Raw genomic sequence first — 17,470 nt, forward strand, 5'->3', positions numbered from 1 at the left:
CTCTAGTAATCCTTCTCAAAAACAAGAATAAATTCTCATAAGAAGTCTCCTAGGCATCAAGACAAACTCGTAATGCACATATAAGATGATTTGTCCTTAGAGAGTAGAATTAATATTTTTCGCCCGGATTTATACCAAGAATATCTACCAAAGGCATGTAAAAAGATTTTCAAAGAAGAACATACAAAGTCATTAACGACCATGCACTATAGTTCAAATAAAATGATTGTGAACATTCAAGAATTCCATAGTAATGCGTACTACTGCCCATTCTTGAACTTCCTTCTTTGTGATTCACAAAAAACATTTTTGTAAAAGCTAAAAATGAGGTTATAAGATTACTACTCCATGAATCCAAGTGCCCTAGTCCAAGAGAAGTGGAACAAGTGCAACAAAACGGAGCAAAACACTCAAAAACAAGAGACAGGACTAATACCAATCTTAACTCATCCAAATTCAATAACTTTCACCTCCACTTTGAAGAGAATTCAAAGAGGAAGAGAATGCAAAAATAATGAGGTCATTCCGAGTTCGGACGAAGAAGATACGGCCAAAACAAGTTTACCGAATATCGACGTCAAGTATGCATACGGGTTTGCAAACGAATTTGCGTATCCTGAAGCAGTATGCAGACGGGGTTTGCGAACTTAAACCCCTGGATTTTGGTTTTAAATGATGTTATACATACTTGGTATGTGTACCATGAAGTCCAAACATCCCGAACTAATGTTTTCAAACCTATACATTTAAGAACCTTAAACACAGATCAAGTTAGGTAGAAATGAACGATAATCAAGGTACATGGATCATTATAAAAACTCAAACAAGTAATAAAAACGAAAAACTTGCTCAAGTTTATAGACATACCTTTTTAGAAAAGTCCAATTGAATTCTACAGCCTTACCGAATATAATCTGTGCGCCCCAGTTGTTGTGCTTCCCTCACCGTATACATAGCAAGGCATTTCTTGGTGAGGATGCACTTTCAACACAAACAAGTTGTGTTGAGGTGAAAAATGCCTTGCTCACCATGGCACCAAGAAAGAGTTTCTTTCCAACAACTCTTAAAACTTGTTGTATTGAGAAACACCCAAGGAACTGTTTTTATAAGTCTATCAAAGAACTTCAAGAGAACCCAAAAAGATTTGTGTTTTTGATTTCTTGTTTTCCAACTTATAAAAAATAGTTTTTGCATATAGTTTTTAGAACTGCGAAGGGAAACTCTTTTGATAAAAAGAGACGTCCTAGATTCTCCATAAAAGAAGACAATACTACTATCTTGATAGGAAGTATCAGGAATTGAGCAACGAATCAATTCATGCTTTGAGGTGATACACTCAAATGATTGAGATTTAAACTCCTCTTGTAATTTGTTTAGTTTATCACAACTAATTGGATTACGCATAGGAAGAGCATTTCTCCCACTGATTAGTAAATCAATATCAACCTCAACATGAATGTTATTCATCATAACTTGATTTAGCCTGTCAAGAAATTCTTGCTCTTTCTGGAGGTATAACTCAACATCAAGAGATAAGCTCTCAAGCTTCTTTTCAAGCCCTGAAAACACTTCAAGGGATTTTAAACCAGGTGGAGGTTTAGATAAAATTTCTTCTACAGATTTTATTAAATCAATCATGGAAGAGAATTCTGAAATCCCTGAATCTGGTGGTGTATTTATTGAGATAGCATTACTGTCCATAGAGTCAGATCGCTACAAACACATACTTGTAAGGTCTTGAACGTGTTTGCCTGCTCTGATACCAATTGAAAAAACGGGGTCTAACAACACCACCCAATATTTTTCTTAGCAATCTGTATGGACAAACTCGAATATACTTTCAAGAGAATCAACAAGACTCAATCAATTAAAAGTACATCAACGAGTTTATATCTCTCTATTGATTTGATTTCCTCACACAGAAACTGTGAGTACTAATCAAATACAAGGAATAAATTAGATGGTACCAAAGACCAATATCCAAGGATCAATCAGTGATAATCGACAACCAAAGGTTGGATTACTCTAATTGATGATCTAAAGCACAACCTGTATTATTTTTATTATATAACAAATATAATGCGGAAAAGAAATAACACAGACACCAGAAGTTTTATTAGCGAGGAAACCGCAAATGCAGAAAAACCCCGGGACCTAGTCCAGATTGAATACACACTGTATTAAGCCGCTACAGACACTAGCCTACTACAAGCTAACTTCAGACTGGACTATAGTTGAACCCCAATCAGTCTCCCACCGATCCAAGGGACAGTTTTACTCCCTACGCCTCTGATCCCAGCAGGATACTACGCACTTGATTCCCTTAGATGATCTCACCCACAACTAAGAGTTGCTACGACCCAAGATCGCATGCTTTGACAATAAATAAATATGACTCACACAGAAAAGTCTATCAAAGGATAAATCTGTCTCCCACAGAAAAACCCTAGTTTTTGTTCCGTATTAAGATATGAAATCAATGTGAACAGGAACCAATTGATAATCCGGTCTTATATTCCCGGAGAACATCCTAGATTAATCAATCACCTCTTTACAATCCTTCCTGACTACACAGGCGGTTTGTCGAGGAATCACAAATAGTGAGACGAAGATGTTTGTGACTTCTTTATCTTGCCTATCGGAGAACTCTCACGATCTCAAGCCAATCAAATATTGCACTCGTACGATAGAAGATGCAAGATCAGATCAGACAACTACGATAAAAGTAGTATCGGTCTGGCTTCACAATCCTAATGAAGTCTTTAAGTCGTTCACCTGGTTTTAGAGAAGAAACCCAAAGGTTAAAGGAGAGTCGACTCTAGCGAGCGCACTAGTATCACACAGACGTGTGGGGATTAGTTTTGCCCAATGATAGATCCCTCCTTTATATAGTCTTCAAATCAGGGTTTTGTCTTAGTTACAAAGCAATCCATATTCACCGTTAGATGAAAACCTGATTTAGATTCAAGTTAATATTTCTCAACCGTTAGATCGAAAACTTAGCTTGTCACACACACTAGAGGTATACATTTACTGGGTTCGTGAAAACCATGCCCAAACGTGTACGTGTATGTTGGTTCAACATAGTAACCCAATAGGTTAACCATATGAACATTTCATATTAACCTTGTTCTTCTCACCATAACTAGTTCAAATGACTTCAAGATGAACTAGTTAGAGAGTTGTTCAATTTCTATGAGATCTTATGTAACTACACAAGACACAATTGAAACAAAGATGATTCGATTCACAGGAATCGGCTCATGAACTTTAGTCACGGTTTGAATAAAGCATTCCTTAGTAATTTAAGTTTCATGTTCAGAACACATCTTTAGATCATAACCACTTAAGTACACAAACAAGTTTGCGGACTTAAGATAACCGGCAGAGTTTTCCAAAACTCAGCAGAAATTCTCGGTAAGAGAACTTCCGCCAGTTCGCGGACTGAGTTCGCGGACTTAGGACACAAACGAGTTATAGGAAATCCCATCAGAAATTCTCGGTATGAGAACCTCTCGACAGTTCGCGGACTTGGCAAAGCCAATTCCTCTGGTTTCTCTCAATCAACAAAGTTCGAAAACATCGGATTAAGGAAAAAGACTTATGCAAATATATGTTACCACACAATGCTTATATCCATCATTGGTTATATATACCTAAACTCTTATTCCAACCATTGAAACATTCTCAGAGAACGTTATTCAGTCGTTATTCACAGACCTTTCTCGTCAGAGCAATTTCCAAAGTAATTGAAACTTTTCATGACTTTCGTCACTAGGTGAAGATAAACTTGATCAAAGCGAAACGCTTTACCAACACACGATTTCGAGAAAAAGATAAGTAGAGTATACTCAGCTCGAAATATCAAATGTGTATGATCCATTCTATATAGCATACGACTTTTTTCTCATAAGAAGTAGGAGATAGAATAGATAGACTTTTGAGTGATAGATAAGTTCAAGTCTCCGCATACCTTTTTGTTGATGAAGTTCCACAGTTCCTTGAGTATATCTTCGTCGTTGTATGATAAATCGCCATGAAGTCCTTGAGCTCAACTATATTTTTCTATCCTAGTCCGAGACTTAGCTATAATATACTAGAAATCAAGACTCATAGTTTTGATCACTAACATTGACAAACATGCTTGATATAGCAACGCATGCGAGGTTGACCGAGTTATGCTCTAACACGCGCACCATCGGAAGTTCACGTACCGTAAAAATCTGCTGGAGTTTGTAAACTGAAAACAAACTCATTCCGGGTACTTAAGTCCGTGTACTTAGGTTGGTTATTTTCTAAAAACGATTATTCGTGAACTTAAACTTATATAAAACTAAGGAATGCATAATTGCAAACCATGGCTATAAAGTTCATAAATTGATTCGAGTGGATCAAATCGTTTTTGCTTCGATTGCATCTTGTATACTTCTATAAGATCTAAGAAATTGAACAACTCTCTAACTAGTTCATTTGAGTCATTTGAACTAGTCGTGGTAAAGAAGAATATGGTTGATTTGGAAGTGCTTATATGGCTAACCATTTGGTTAACTACTGTTGAACCAACTAAGTGTACATGTTTGGGTACGATTACACAAACCTAAATAAACGTTTATTTCATTTGTTTGTAACAATCTAAGTTCGATCTAACGGTTGAAAGATATTAGCTTGAATCTAATCAGGTTTTCATCTAACAGTGAATATTGAATGCTTTGTTACTAAGCTAACATTGATTGCAAACCCTGATTTGAAAGTCTATACAAAGGAGAACTCTAGCAACTGGGAAAACTAATCCCCACACCTTCTGTGTGATACTAGTTGTATTAGCTAGAGTCGATTCTCCTTTAACCTTAGGTTTCTTCTCGAGACCCTGTAGGTTAACGACTTGAAGACTTCATTGGGATTGTGAAGCCAGACCCAACTGTTTTCTCTGCAGTTGCGTGATCTGATCTTGCTGTTTCTATCGTATTTGAGTACAATCATAAGATTGGCTTGAGATTGATTTCTCCGATAGGCAAGATATAAAAAAAGTCACAAACACCTTCGTCTCATCGTTTGTGATTCCTTAATATCTTCTTTCGCTAGTCGATTAAGATTATTGAGAGGTGATTGATATTTTTAGGCTGTTCTTCGGGAATATAAGTCCGGATTATCAATTGGTTCCTGTTCACCTTGATATATCAAAAGACGGAACAAAAACTCGTAGGTATTTATGTGGGAGACAGATTTATGTATTACCGTAGACTTTTCTGTGTGATACAGATTTGTTTATTAAAATCTTCGACTTTGGGTCGTAACAACTCTTAATTGTGGGTGAGATCAGCTAAGGGAATCAAGTGCACAGTATCCTGCTGGGATTAGAGACGTAAGGAGCGCAACTGTACCTTGGATCAGCGTGAGATTTATTGGGGTTCAACTACAGTCCAGACCGAAGTTAGTTTGTAGTAGGCTAGTGTCTGTAGCGGTTTAATACAGTGTGTGTTCAATATGGACTAGGTCCCGGCTGCATTTGCGGTTTCCTCGTTAACAAAATTTCCGGTGTCTGTGTTATTTCTTTTCCGCATTATATTTTGTTATATAAATGAAATATCACATGTCAATTGGGAAATCCAACCTTTGGTTGTTGATTGAAATTGATTGATCCTTCAACATTGGTCTTTGGTACGTTCAAGTAGTTTCTCTTGTATTCAATTAGAATCGCAAATTTCTTTTTGCTTGAGTAAGTATTGAATCGAGAAAGTGAGATATAACTCTTTGATATACTTTTATTAAGATTGAGTCTGACTGTCCAGATGAATCTCTTAAAAGTATATTGGAGTTCGTCCATACAGATTGCTAAGCGAAATATTGGGTGTGGTTGTTAGACCCCCGCTTTTTCAAGGTGGTTCAGTCTTCACTTACCTTTGTTGAAGAAGTTATCCAGAGCTCCTGTTGATCTTCGCCTTCAAACAGTAGAACACAGTGATATCCGAATCTCAACTACACACTTCAATTCTAATCTGAGATTTGACTAAATGTATACTAGAAATCAAGATATAGTTTTGACAACTAAATTTGAAAACAAGCTTGAGATAGCAAGACTTGTGAGTTCAACCGAGAAATGCTCTAACAATCTCCCCATTTATCAATTTTAGTGACAAAACTATCAATACATATGGATTAAAAAATAAAGCTTCAAAACTCCAGAATCCACCATGCTTGATTTCCTTGGTTCTTCAACTCCTTGAATTTTTCGTTACTTCAAGTTGCAATGATTCTTAGTGTGTTCAACTCAGCATCATTGTTGTTGAATATTCGTAGCAATAACAACTTTGAAAAGAACTTTTCAGTCGTCGTTTGTTTATGGGTGAAAACTGTTTCTGCTGGTTTTGGTAAATTTGGGTGTGTGGATGAGAAACGAGTCTAGCCTAAAACAAATGCACTGCACGAGAGTATTTTAGATTCGAGAGATCAATCTGTACAATCCTGGTCTAAACCAAGAAATGGTCGTTCCAGTCTTGGTTCGGTCACAAAGTGAAGAAGAAGGATTAGTCTTAGGGAGGGAAGCGAAGAAGGTGTTGAAACCAGAATGGTTAATTCTGAAGGTGTGGTTATTTTATGACTTGTATCAGAATATGAACTGGCTTGCGGAATGTAAGCTATCAGTTCTTTGGGTTTTCCAGATACTATGTTATTGTTCTGACCAAAACATGTTGTTTGGTGGAAACAGGTGAAACCTATTTATACAAGTCATAATTGAACGCACCATGGTCTCGTAGGAAGTGGGAGTGATTGAGTGATGGAAGAGTGGAGTAATGTGTAACCGCCAGAAACCACGCTTTCACGATGAAGGAAACAGATTTGTTTACACCCACTACTTCTTGCCACCACTAACTGCCCTGTTTCCTGACACTTTCTTATAATGGGCGTGTTACACGCCGCACACTGTAAAACGCTTGTTCATTTGGCATGCGGTTTGGCATGCTCGACATGCTATTAGCGCGGTCTTTATGAAGCCAACATGGCATGGTAACCACTTGACGCAATTCCACCTCTTTTAATATTGTGGCAGGTTTAGAGCAACCTGATTGGTCAATAAAAGAGAGGGCCGGCCAAGCACGCGCGGGGCCACACTTGTAAAACGGGTGTGGAAAGTCTAAAGCGACTTGATTGGTCGATGGGAAATAGGCCCGTCAAGTATGGGCCTAACCACAACTTATGTGCGTGTGGCGGATTTAAGGCAACCTGATTGGTCGAGGGAAATAGGGACGGTTTTGGCAACATGGAGCGTGGCCAATGGCAAATGGTGTCGGCTGGCCTAAGGCATGGCCACACCTCCATTTGTTGCGGCTCCTTTATTTCTTGTTTTCTGATTCTGGGCAAAATTTTGCTCCCACTAATCCATGGCGGATTTAATTACCTAGTTTGCCTAGGCTTAATTTCGACAGGCAAGGTCTGATATACTGCACGAGGCGCAAAACCCTAATTTTTGCAAATTAGTCATGGTAATATCTGAATCTTGTGAATTATCACAAAATTGATTGAATTCTATGTGTTAACACATAGTTCTTTAAGTTCATTGCCAGAGAGCAGTATGCCTCTCGATTGAATACTGTATGGAAATACCTTATCCTTGATACTTGGGAATTCGTGCTACTCTGCTGCGAGTAAACACAAATTGTCATGCCATATCAACATTAAGGGTTCAGCTGGGAAACATAGCACAGAAGGCATTCAAAGAAACTTATATTAACCGAATAATGCAGGCAAGGTGCCAAAATTTACAGTATATCTGGGACTGTTGCTACATGCACCATTCTGGATAGATTTCATATATATATATTGAGTTGCTCAATAAATGCGCCAGTGAAGAGGTTGAACACCCATCACTTTCACATGGCTCTGTCTCTTTGCGGAGTGACGACCTATTAAATGCAGGGTTTACAAGTTTATCCCTGAACTAAAAACCACCATCAACATCGTTATACAAAAAATAGTATTACTATGTTCTCCAAAGATCAATTGTATCACAACTTCGATGTAATACTACGGTGATATGTTTCTCCTCCTTAGTCAATACTTACATCTTTTGCATAATAGGTGAAACCTATAGATGTTAATTCACCCTCCCTCAACCCCCCCCCCCCACCCCACCCCACCCCCCTACATAATGATCCGTAACCATATGTATGTTTTGCGAAACTACTAATTAATTCTCCCCCTTTTGTCAATAAAACTTGGAAAAGGTACGAAAACTATGGGATAATAATGAATTCATACAAAAGATACTTCAAGACTCTAAAGGAATTACATATAAACTTTTATTTAGATGATATCACAGAGTATAAAATACTAAGTGTATCATCTAGGAGATTTAAGATACAAGCATCCCCTGTAAATCCCACATCCACTCTCCCCACAAAGATATAGCGATTAAGCACAAGTTTATTTAAGAATTCTCCTCCATTTGATATCATTCCCAAGAGAACAACATGAGTGACCTTACTTTAATGAAAAATAAGGATTTTGTCGGACATTAACAAATCACATGGATTTGTATCCTACACATCGAAATAGATTAATCTCAATGCCAGTTACGAACAAAAAAACAATTCTAATCGACATGACTTAACTTAAGAAAATCTTGCGGAGTGGATAGTGCAATAATTTCACAAAAGTATCACGAATAAATCAATACTGCTAAAAATTCTCACAAAGTTTATTCGATTATCAGTTTGTAAAACTTAATAGATTTAACTTTTGAGCATATATGAGACATCAGTTCAATTCACAAAAAGCAAAGGACATATATATCTCATAAAACTTTGCAATATATTAAACCAATAATGATTACACACTGCAAGGTCATCTTCCAAAAACTCTAGAGTATAAATAAATAAATCAATAAATCTACAAACATGCAAGATGAAAATCATTGGAAATAGCTTGTGTACTCATAATATTTGCTAACCACACCCTAGTTATCCTTCTTGAATGCAAGAATAAATTCTCATAAGAAGTTTCCTAGTACAAAAATAAAAGTAAAATAAGCTATATTTTTCCAGACTCTTCGTTGGTATTGAGACCTTTGAATTTGTCATGAACTGCATCCACAAGCTCTTCAGTGAAAATATCCTCATTGAGAAGATGAAGAACATGTGATTTCATGAGAACAAGGTTAGCAGAAACCTTTTTCAACTCAGTTCGTGACATTCCTATACCTTTTAGTGTTTCAAAAAGTTTCATCTTTGATTCCGCAAATTATTTAAGAAAATTATAAACAACATTAGCAGAGATCATATCTTCACGGTCAACATCTTGATAATCATAGGCGAAATAACAGTTCACACCAGGAAGATCTTCAGATGATTCAACCAATTCGTCATCAACAAGTGTGCTCTTCTTTCCTCTTATCTCAATACCACCGCAAATAGCTTCTTCCATGCTTTCAAGGATTCGTGACATAGAAGACATGCTTGGTTGCAGAACTTCTTGGATGAGAATTTTTCAACACAAGTTAGGGTATATAAACAGGTTTGTAAGAGATATACGCTGGGATGAAGGTTAGTTCATGACCTTTCCTAGAAAGTACAGTTTTTATGTGGAACCTATAGAAATAGGTAGTTACCTTGGGTACGCAAACTAACGTCCCTAACTGTTTTAAAATAAGGAATTTTCAGAGAAAAAAAATCTTTAGAGAGCACAAAATATTTTTCAGTGCTACAATTTTCTACCTTTTTTTATGATATATATATATATTCTTGAATCATTCTTGGCTCAATAAACAAGGTTTAGAGCACAAGAACAATATTAATGTGAATAAAATATCATTGAATTCTTGATTTTTCAGGAGCATGGCTCACCATGAAATTTTAGCAATCTTGTAAATAATAATACCATAGAAAATATCTAAAGGTTTCAGTATGAGAAAGATAATAGGTCATCGTACAAAGCACTATTTGAGACAAATTGTACACTTGTTACACAACAATTCCTTATCCAGCAGGATTTTTATGAATAAGGTTCCAAGACTTATGACTAGTTTGCACAAGCGTGAGACGAACTCTCACTAGGGAAATTATGTTGACGTTTACCATTGTTTTTACCTCTTCCTTTTGAACATGAAAATTGATCATAAAATTTGTTGTCATCATGAAAAGAGACAAAATTAGAATCCATACCTGATTGTCTGGAGGTAGACGATAGTTTATAAATGAGATCCTTATATCCTGTTGTTGATGGTGGTTTTTAGCTTAGGGTTAAAATCGTAAAACCGTACAACTGACATGACGTCACTATGACCATTAGCACATTTATTGAATTGATCAGCATGCCTACGTAAGAATTACCAGGGTACCTTTTTTTTATGTGTCATGTTTCATGGCAGAACCCTTAACATTGACCGACATCATCTATACCAAACCCTCATTCTTGTGCTACCGCGCCAAGGCATGCTATCCATGCCAGCCGCACCACTGTTCCAATGGAAAACCATGCCGGCCACATATACGCGCCAAGGCATGCCAACCATGCCAGTTGCACCACTGTGCCAATGGAAAACCATGCCAGCCACATCTCCGCGCCAAGGCATGCCAACCATGCCAACCGCACCACTGTGCCAATGACAAACCATACCAGCCACATCTCCGCACCAAGGCATTCCAACCATGCCAGCCGTACCACTGTGCCAATGGCAACCCATGCCAGCCACATCTCCGCGCCAAGGCATGCCAACCATGCCAGCCCCACCACTGTGCCAATGGCAAACCATGCCAGCCACATCCCCGCATCAAGTCATGCCAACCATGCCAGCAACATCTCCACGCCAAGGCATGCCAACCATGCCAGCCGCACCACTGTGCCAATGGAAAACCATGCCAGCCACATCTCCGCGCAAAGGCATGCCAACCATGCTAGACGCACCATGCGCCAATGGCATGCCAAACCCTTGGCCCCACCATGCCAAGCCAACCGCACCTTGCCTTGGCCCCAACCATGCTAGCCGCACCATGCGCCAATGGCATGCCAAACCCTTGTCCCCGCCATGCCAAGCCAACAGCGCCTTGCCTTGGCCCCAACCATACTAGCCCCCATGCGCCAATGGCATGCCAAACCCTTGGCCCCGCCATGCCAAGCCAACCGCACCTTGCCTTGACCCCACCATGCCAAGCCGTCCGTACCAAACCCTTGGCCCCACTATGCCAATCCATCCGCGCCATTGGCCTTGGCCCCATTATGCCAAGCCATCCGCGCCATTGGCCTTGGCCCCACCATGTCGGCCTTCCCCATGCGGCTACCAAAACGAAGGCGTGCGACGATCAACGTTCACCCTTCCATCCTGGATAGAAATCCTAGCCGTCCAAGGTCGCCAAACAACGCATGGTAACCTTTGGCCCAAAACCCTAGTTTTGGCCATGCCAAACCGTGCCAAGGCATGACATGCCGACCACCTTGCCGCGCCACACCATGCCGGACTTCCCTACGCGGCTACCAAAACGAAGGCGTGCGACGGTGGCCACCCTTCCATCCTGGATGCAAATCCTAGCCGTCCAAGGTCGCCAAACAATGCATGGTAACCTTTGGCCCAAAACTCTAGTTTTGGTTATGTCAAACAGTGCCAAGGAATTCCATGCCACATGTGCCAATGGCATTCCAACCACCTTGCCGCGCCACACCATGTCGGCCTTCCCTATGCGGCTACCAAAACGAAGGCGTGCGACGATCAACGACCACCCTTCCATCCTAGATGCAAATCCTAGCCGTCCAAGGTTGCCAAACAATGCATGGTAATCTTTGGCCCAAAACCCTAGTTTTGGCCACGCCAAACCGCGCCAAGGCATGACATGCCACATGTTCCAATGGCATGCCAACCACCTTGTCGCATCATACCTTGCCGGCCTTCCCTATGCGGCTACCAAAACGAAGGCGTGCGACGATCAACGGCCACCCTTCCATCCTGGATGCAAATCCTAGCCGTCCAAAGTCGCCAAACAACACATGGTGACCTTTAGCCCAAAACCCTAGTTTTGGCCACGCCAAAATACGCCAAGGCATTCCATGCCACATGTGCCAATGGCATGCCAACCACCTTGCCGCGCCATACCATGCCGGCCTTCCCAATGTGGATACCAAAACGAAGGCGTGCGACCATCAACGGACACCCTTCCATCCTAGATGCAAATCCTAACCGTCCAAGGTCGCCAAACAACGCATAGTAACCTTTGGCCCAAAACCCTAGTTTTGGCCACGCGAAACCGTGCCAAGGCATGCCATGCCACATGTGCCAATGGCATACCAATCACCTTGCGGCGCCATACCACGCCGTCCTTCCCTATGCGGCTACCAAAACGAAGGCCTGCAACAATCAACGGCACTTTTTCATCTAAGATGCAGATCTTAGCCGTCCAAGGTTACCAGCTAACGCATGGCAACCTTTGGCCCTAGTTTGGTCGCGCCTAAACAAAGCCAAAACCTAACTTTTGGTCGCGTCTAAACTGGGCCACATTAAAGCCATACTGATCATACTTTCATGCCATTTGCTACCAAACGAAAGGTTGCAATAATCAACGGCTACCTTCTTCTTAAGATGCAAAATCTCGACCGTTGAAGGTCACCACCGAGCCGGCAAGTCTCCCAAGCTCAACTTGCCGGACAACAACAACATGCTACATGTTTTCCACGAAAAAAATCTAGACATCAACACATGTCACAAACTGGGGGATGCTCATTGGGTATTGGTTTGGCGGTTTACAGCGTGCGGCGTACACTTCGCTCGTTATAAGAAAGTGTTATAAGGATGAGGCGGTTAGTAAATACAGGGAGTAATGGTGAAACACTTTCTTTTATCGAACATCAATTCCAAGCGTTACCGGTTACCACCTCCTCTCATTTACTCACCCGTTTTCCATTTAATGAGACCAGAGTACGTTTCACTTCGAATTGTATAAATAGGCATTACCTATTTCCACCGAACAACAAGTTCTGGTCAGGAACATACAACACTCAAAAACATTTGCTAACTTTCCCATCTGTTAGCTTCCCACTTTCTGATGCAAGTCGTAAAACAACTACTCTTCCAGAATCAACTATTCTGGTCTCAACACTCTCTTCGTTTCCCTACCCAAAACCAACTCTTCTCCTCCACATTGTGACCGAAGCAAGTCTGGAACGGCCATTTCTTGGTTTAGGCCGGATTTGTACAGATTGATCTCTCAAATCTAAAGTACTCCCTTGCAGTACATTGTTTAGAGTTTAGACTCGTTTCTCACCCACACACTCGAAATTACCAAAATCAGAAGAAACCGTTTTCACCCTCAAACACTTGGCGACCACAGTGAGAGATTGATATTTCGGTTACAATGTCAATTTTCAATCCTCGATCTCATACTTCGACCCAGACGTCAGGACGGTAGAGGCAAACGATCCGCTCAGGGATCGACGACTCAGCTACAAGACGACCCGATACGATCCGCTCAGGGATCGACGACTCAGTTACCAGACGACCCGATTACCAGTCATGACACCGCAAGTGGAGACTGGGGACTTCCTAGAGGTTAAAAGCAAACGATCCGCTTAGGGATCGACGACTCGATTATCAAGTGACCCAGGGACGACTGGGGACTTTGCACAATCGCGGTGCTTCCCACAAAACTCGGACTTGCACCTGACTCATTTTTCATTAGCAGATCCAAAAAACCGAGTAAGTCTTGCCTAGACAAAATACATGGTTTACTTTTTCAAGTTTTCACGGGAATGATAAAACCGATAGCCATGTTATGTTTCATCCCATGTCATCTACCGAAACACAAAGTTCACGGTTCCATATCTTCCTTGGGATGTTTGTGTCAGTTACAATCATAAAAAAAAATGACATCATCCTAAAACAGTTCATCCCGAATAATAATCCAAAACCCTCATAGGTAACACTTGTCTATCAACCCGAAAATCCAAAAAATCAAACCATAAACCAGGCGCTTTGTTTGACTTACAAAAAAAAGGAAAACCCTAACGCCCGGTTCTTCGTGGAATCAGTCACCTACCCGTACGTACCCACTTTGCATAATAATGATTACCCGTCACTATTTATAAGGTAGCCGACGTTACTACGGTGATATTCAAAGAGGAATTGTTTATGATGAGTTATTTCTACAAGTTTATGAAAGGCATGCCTACGGCTAGGGTTTACACCAGTTCAAAAGAACAATATTTGTACAGATTTATGGAAGGCATACCTACGGCTAGGGTTTGCACCGACACAAGAAAAACAAGAAAACAAATTGAAAGAGAAACGCTGAAGTACATACCTGGAATATGCTTTCCCACTTTATTTCCACCGCGCCACGCCAAGCCATCGCCATGCCAAGTTAGCGCCTTTCCAAGCCAGTGTCCACGCCAAGCCAGTGTCCACGCCAAGCCAGTGCCCATTCCAAGCCGATCTAGCGCTAACAGCTTGCATCTTTCCAGCGCCAGCAGCTTGCATCCCTTCCAGCGCTGACGGCTTGCATCCATCCAGCGCTAACAACTTTCATCTTTCCAGCACCAGCAACTTGCATCTCTTCTAGCGCTGACATCTTGCATCCTTCCAGCGCTAATGGATTTCATCCATCCAGCATCCATCCAGCGCTAACAACTTTCATCTTTCCAGCGCCAGCAGCTTGCATCTCTATCAGCGCTAACAACTTGCATCCTTCCAGCGCTAACAGCTTGCATCTTCCCAGCGCCAGCAGCTTGCATCCTTCCAGCGTTGCTCTTGAACACTCAGTATAAGGGAATCAACAATCTAATTTCATCACACGTAGAGATCAGGAAAGACTTCTCCAAAATCGAGGCAAGGATATCAGCAACGCCCCTGAGTTCACAAAGACTCTCTTCCCATCAGGAGATGCATGATTTCGGGGGACTTCGCCCACAAAATTGTGCAGTCTATGGTAGAACATTTATGAGAGATTTTATATTTTACCAAGGCGCAACGTCAAGACATATTTGCAGCCCCCAACCGCGCTTTGTCAGGAAAACATTTATTTCCAGCCAAGAAACCGTTCCCAAACCCCTACCTCTCTTGGAAAGCACGATAGATGGAAGTGGGGACTCCTAACCACCGTTCGCTTGAAGGGTGTCTAGTTTGACAACACACTGATTGACGCAGCCTCTCCGCTTCAACGTCCTCCAGCAGCGGCTCCGCTTCAACGTTCACTTCAGCAGCCGCTCTGCTTCAGCGTTCTCTCCATAAGCTGCTTCAGGATCAAATACGAAGCTTCAGCGTTTGTCTTCTTAAGTTTCAACATCCTTTCCAAGAGACGAAGCCGCCTCAATGCCGCTTCCTCCTGCCAAGGATCGTACCAGGACCTCCACTCCTTCCTGCAAAGGGTCGTACCACCACTCTCCCCATGTCAAGGATCATGATCGCGGCCAGCCAATCTTCGTAGTCATGACCTCCTTTTGATCAATCCCACTAAAGCTCGTGGTCATGGACAGTTTTCTCGCTTACGCATTCTATCCAACCTACTTTGTTCTCATGAAAATGTAGTCTCTTCTGATTACATATGCTACCAAGAACTGTTGCCGCTCATTTGTTGATACCAGGCAGAGCTTCACCGCAGTAGCAATCACTACAAATATGGAAACATGTAAACCATACTTGGGGACTGAGGGTCTACACGGAATCCTTTCACTGTCAAATCTCAGAAGACACAATCAACCAAAAGACCATGGCCACAACAATGTCATATACTCTTAAAGGGTGTAGCGCAAGGATATCATCACCTCTTTGTCTAGAAGACGCCTTCAACACTTTACTAGGACGCGGCGGATCCTAAGCCTGCTCAGAGGAAAAAAACTTCAGAAACTAAAGAAAAATGCGACTGGGGACTACTCATCGCAGTCCATCCCGAAGATCATCGAAGACTCATGAGATAACTCCAGAGACGCGGCTGAAACACTTTCTTGAAGAAACAAAGGGATCCACGATAAACAACATAACTCTCTCATTCCTACCTCTTCGTTATCCAGAATATTTCGTCCATGTGCATCCTATCATCACATCCAGAAGAGTATAATAAGCTTGAATCAAATCATGTGGACATGGACTCAAGACGATGCGATGAAAATAGGATACACATGGGGACTACCAGCATGGGACGCTTTCACTCCCCTCAACCTGGTTATTTCTGATTTCAACATCGTCACTGCCGAAGTTTTACAAGCCGCAGAAATTTCTCAACACAAAGCCGTACATGTGCATCGAAGACTTCAAAAGCACGCCACAGAGATACATTCACATGTTCGTACGTGCCATCAGATCTAAAATAAATATAACTGGGGACTGCTCGCCGCATCTCATTCCATATGATAGTCCAAGATTCAGAAGATGGTTCGAAGGATGTCTCTTGGAACAAAGTCCTTGAAGACTTGATAGCAGCACGTCGGTAACGAAACGTCTCCCAACTCATCTATTTCATCCAGTGGCTCCGGAAGATTTCGACCATACAAGCATCCACAGCATACTGTCATCGCGATTAGAAGGTCCAGGCACTCAACAAACTAAAATTAAGGATGGACCGACAATACAACCACATCCATCCGTCCCAAGAATGCAATGGAGTTTGGTAAATTTTGGAATCCACTAGAGAAACACTGCAGACAAAAGCACGGATCCGGACGACGACAGAAAAAAGAAGAAGGTCAATACCTATTTTCATATGGACGGAGTTTCTAGAGTTTGCACAGAATAAAGTTTCCTTCTTGCTCCATGAACGGGAATAGATGACTCGGCGCGACTATGTTACCCCGGGCCCGCAACATCCTTCCTGAATTTTTCCTGAGTTTCACTTTCGGGTCGTTTTCACCTCCTAAAGGATCTCAAAACCTAAGTATTCCCTCATCAGGAGATAGGAAATTCTTTTCCGGTCAGATGGAGGGGCTGACCGTCAAAACCCGAGTTCGTACGATAATTCTACAACGATTTTAGTAAGGGCGCTAATTAGGGTTTCGGCATGCCAAACCCTAATTTAAACAAAGTTGCCAGGCGCCATCACTACCATTTGATAACCGAAGTTCCAGCGTCATCTCCATCGTTTGGTAGCCTAAGTTCCGAAACCAGTTTACACCATTCTGCGGACTGAAGACAATTTCCACCATTCCGCGGACCGAAGCCAGTTTCCTCCCATTCCAAGCCGACCAACGCGTGCGGCTCCTATTCCAAGCCGACCGACGCCTGTGTCTCCTATTCCAAGCCGACCGACGCGTGCGGCTCCCATTCCAAGATGACCAACGCGTGCGGCTCCCATTCCAAGCCGAACGACGCGTGCGGCTCCCATTCCACGCCGACCGACGCCTGCGGCTCCCATTCCAAGCTGACCAACGCGTGCGGCTCCCATTCCAAGCCGAACGACGCCTGCAGCTCCCATTCCAAGCCGACCAACGCGTGCCGCTCCCATTCCAAGACGATCGATGCCTGCGGCTCCCATTCCAAGCTGACCGATGCCTGCGGCTCCCA

The sequence above is a fragment of the Papaver somniferum genome, chromosome 7 (genome assembly GCF_003573695.1).
Source record: "Papaver somniferum cultivar HN1 chromosome 7, ASM357369v1, whole genome shotgun sequence".
Classification (NCBI taxonomy): Eukaryota; Viridiplantae; Streptophyta; class Magnoliopsida; order Ranunculales; family Papaveraceae; genus Papaver; species Papaver somniferum.